The sequence below is a fragment of the Octopus bimaculoides genome, chromosome 11, assembly GCF_001194135.2.
Source record: "Octopus bimaculoides isolate UCB-OBI-ISO-001 chromosome 11, ASM119413v2, whole genome shotgun sequence".
Classification (NCBI taxonomy): domain Eukaryota; kingdom Metazoa; phylum Mollusca; class Cephalopoda; order Octopoda; family Octopodidae; genus Octopus; species Octopus bimaculoides.
The window spans coordinates 5,399,583-5,404,398 of NC_068991.1; the positions used below are offsets into that span (position 1 = coordinate 5,399,583).

A 4,816-nucleotide genomic window follows, 5' to 3' on the forward strand; every position below is an offset into this window, starting at 1 on the left:
AAAATTTCCCTTATGAAGTTTTTCACGCTGATTACCTGATAAATTCTTATAAAGATTTTATCCTATTTTTAAATTTTAAAGATATATATATATGTATATGAACAGTGTATAGTTGGAATTATAACCCCGCATTTGGACTCATCTCATGAATTACAGATACGAGATCCGATATATTGTTTCTATATGTATATATTGGAAATTTCTATCCTATAATGAAACAAGATACATGGAATTAAAAATAACAAATTTTCCACTTTTTGTCTTAGTACACACACAAACACACACACACAAACACACTTATACAGACACACACTCGCACATACATACACACGAATAGATAGATAGAGAGAGAGAGAGAGAGAGAGAGAGAGAGAGAGAGAGAGAGAGAGAGAGAGAGAGAGAGAGAGAGAGAGAGAGAGAGAGAGAGAGAGAGAGAGAGAGAGAGGGAGATGGATATATATATATATATTTGCACACACGCAGTGCGAAAAATGATTTGTTTATGCCACGTGTTAGAGTTGCTCTAATATATTTCAGAAATGTTCTTGTAGAGTGACAAATTCCGACCAAGAATTAAGTTTTATGTGTTTATTTGAACCTGCACTGCCTTCTTGAAAATATCGCGAAATTAGCGGAAAACTTTATAAAACGTCTTAAGAATTTTCCTACTCCAAGTAATTAACAAACCACGCAAAGAGAGTAAGAAATGCTTCTCAAAGCAATAATCCTGGTTGAATAGACATTGGAAACTAAATGTAAATTTAATACTCATTAATCATGTGGCCTGGGTCACCACTGACCAAAACTTATCAGAAATATCGAAAATATAATGATAGACATTCACAGACAGATAGATAAATAGATAGATAGACATACAGTCAGACAGATGGACTAGCAGATAATTAGCATTTCCTGTTACGCTTGAATATAACCACATAACTTGAAGATAATCGAATTTCTTTTACAAACAGAATGAAACGAGGAAAACTTTTCTTATTACTTAGAATTATTATATAGTTTAATATATTTATTTAAAACTTAGAAAGAATTTCATATTTTCGGAAACAGAATTTTAAAACCATATTATAGATTTATTATATATATATATATATATATATATGAATTCCACCATTTCCTAACTTAATAAACATAACATGAGAAGGTCGGATATTTAAAATGATGATTGAGGCACCCTAACACCGTGCTGGGGCATCGACTTCAGAATTTGGTCAAGGAAGTGACACCGGTTCTTATTTTTTAAGCCTGGTATTTATTCTCTCGGACGCTTTTGCCGAATGGCTAAGTTGCGAGTTTGTCAAGCGATGGTGGCGCGCGCGCACACACATGTGCATGTACGCATATACGCACATACAAGCATACACACTTACACATCTATCTATTGATGTGTGTGTATGTGTGTGTATGTGTGTATGTGTGTGTATGTGTGTATGTGTGTGTACAACGGCTTTCCACACACTTTTGGACTACTAAATTATTCACTCACAATGCATTTGTAGTCCCGGCGGTATAGAAGAAACTTGCCCAAGATACCGCGCAATGGAATTGAACCCGAAACCATGTGATTACAAAGCAGGATTCTTAACTACACGGACTTACCTTTCTATATTTGTCTCTATCCATTCATAAGTTTCCACATGTCTGTGTGTGAATGTGTACATGTATGTATGTACGCACGTACATGTGTATGTATGCATATATGTATGTATGTATGTATGTACATGTGTATGTTTATATGTGTGTATGTATGTACGCTAGTACGCAATTGCGTATGTATGTATCCATCTATGTACGCACGCACGTATATATATATATATATATATATATATATATGTATGTATGTATGTATGTATGTATGTATGTATGTATGTATGTATGTATGTATGTATGTATGTATGTGGCTGTAAAGCATTCAACTCCTGACGTCAAATGTTTTCCTTATATGGTTTGAAATTAAGTCTTAAACTAAATAGTTCTTGCACAATGATGACACCCCTCCCATTATTTCCTTTTACATCCACGATTCCAACAAAACGCCCGGCTTTTCACTTAGGAGTGACAATCGATTAAAACGTCAAACATTTCCAAGTAAGGCAACTTAGAAGAATTTATAGAGAACTACAATAAATGGCAAACAGACTGGAATAAATCGGAATATGCCAGAATAGAGCGAATCAATTCTCAAAGGAATTTATAATTTTGACCCAACCAGAGAAATCGTGGACAGATGTTCACTTCGTGATTTCAGAAAAAAACAATTAAAATGTAGTCTTTAAGGCATATTTTTATTATGGATATCAAACTGGAGAAGTCTGAAGTAATAGAGTAAATCTGACTCTCAAAGCAACGTGAGACTCGACAAGTGAAATTAATTTAATATATTAACACCTGCAAACAACTTAAACACTGATACTCCACCTGTTGACGAAGCAAATGTGTTTTTATATACATCATCTGACTCAAAATGTACCAAGTAAGTTAAATGTATTACTTTGCTATCAACTCAGGCAAAAATTGTGTCCCTGTTGCTATCAAAGAAGTGAATTCACTAAGAGAATTTCATCATCAATTCCAAAACAGCTGGCTCCTCTTAAGACGCATGATTTTCGTCAGTTGAACTTAGCACTAGTAAGCAGGCTGGTTCAAGTGTTGAGCTTACCCAAGGCAAGTGTCAGGTCTAAACGCCATTTTGGTTATGCACACAAACACGCCCGCATAAGCATATATATGTTAGACTTCCATTGTAATTTCTTTGAAAATTCTTGGAGATTCTATAAATAATTCTTCGTTGTATACCACAAGTTATTTAACCTAGTATAGGCCTCTCAAAACACTGAGAATAAAAAGGAACTAGCTTTCTAACTTTTCAAACACCATTAATGGAATCTTATCTAACGCAGCTATTTTGGTTCAATAAATGATCAAGAGGAACGCTTTCCTATTTCAGATTGTCGTATGACAACTTGTACAGCAGAAGAAATGTAAAGCAGCCATTAAGTTACCTGAAATATGGATTGGTATGATATAGCTCCCAGGAAACAGGAACATTATAATGGAAGCCTGTAACATAGCTGCCGCGATATCGAACCAAAATAGTCCACGTTTGGTCAGCAATGAACATATAATTTTATACTCAACAAACTTGGTTATCTTCTGGTCACACATTTAGCGAAGCATTTGCAGATTGCTCTCGTGAAATTAAAATATGCATAAAAAATAACAAATATCTCCTGTAGAACGAAAACTTTGTTTTACGAAACTGCCAAATAGTCAATTAATACGCTCAAATACTTCTTGGCAAAGGACCTGTATTGATTTTATTGGTCTGAAATCTTCTTGAACGAGAAATCACGACATAAGTTACGTTAATGGATAATAAATTCACAAGTCCGCCATCATTTACATTTCAATTGTTAAGTGTTACTACGTCAACAGCTAATACTTGCCTTGAAACTCAGGTTTTATTACACAAATGATAGACATTTCCTTCCAAATTTAACATTTTATTCATTTTCGCCAAATTTGGAATGTATCACAATCACACAAGACCATGCATCTTCCGAATGTCACTGCACAATCTACAATATATTTATTTCTTCATTGCCCACAAGGGACTAAACATAGAGGGGACAAACAAGGACAGACAAAGGGATTAAGTCGCTTACATCGACCCCCAGTGCGTAACTGCTACTTATTTAATCGACCCCGAAAGGATGAAAGGCAAAGTCAACCTCGGTGGAATTTGAACTCAGAACGTAGCGGCAGAATAAATACCGCTAAGCTTTTCGCCTGGTGTGCTAACGATTCTGCTAGCTCGCTGCTTTACAAGCTAAAATATATTACGGAATGATTTGTCAGATTGCGAATATTTCACTTGCTTAGATGAGGAAAGATATCTGCTGAATACAAGAGTTGTATCTTCTGTTAACTGAAAATTATTTCCTATCCAGTAATATTCTTTTTCGTCTCAGTCATTGGATGCGGCCATGCTGGAGTACAAACTCGAAGGATTTAATTGAACAAATTCATCCTAGTCCTTGTCTTAATCCTCGTACAAATTGATCCTAGGCCTTGTCTTACGCCTCGTCGAATGTGACCTAGCATTGCGTCAAATTGAGAACAATTTCAAGGTGATAAAACTGTAAACATGTAAACTATGTGAAGAAAATAGCATTGTCACATTCAGGGTTTTTTTAGGTACCCCCCTCGTATATATATATATATATATATATATATTTGTTGTTGTACTTGGGGATGGTCATATTGCCAGTTTAGCCAATATATATTCTTTTATTTGTATCACTTATTTGACTGCGGCCATGCTACGGCACCGCCTTAATCGAACAAATTGACCCCAGGACTTATTCTTTGTACTTAGTTCTTAGTATTCTTAGTACTTACTCTATCGGTCTATTTTGCCGAACCGCTAAGTTACGTGGACGTCAATACACCAACATTGACTGTCAAGCGTTGGTGGGGGGAGAAACACAAACACACAAATACGTACGCACAAATATTAGGTTAACCGGAAAGTTCGTGCCGATTTTTAAAGGAAAGAAAAAGGTGAATAAATACTTGCCATTACATTTTTTTACCAACCAAATATGAACCATTTTGTTGCACAATGTGTCTCCATCTTTCCTTTAACTTGAAAATACTCTCTTCCCAGAATTGAGGTGGTTTCATGGCAAATTAGTCGAAAGGTAAGCTACTATAAACCGGCACGAACTTTCCGGACAACCCAATACGCGCGCGCGCGCCCGTGTGTGTATATATATATATATATATATATATATAT

At 35.4% G+C, this 4,816-nt stretch overlaps 1 protein-coding gene across 1 annotated transcript in view; it reads left to right on the forward strand.

Moving 5' to 3' along the window:
- Positions 1-4,816, forward strand: part of LOC106868317 (carbonic anhydrase-related protein 10-like) — a 242,756-nt gene that overhangs the window by 1,089 nt on the left and 236,851 nt on the right. The window lies entirely within an intron of this gene.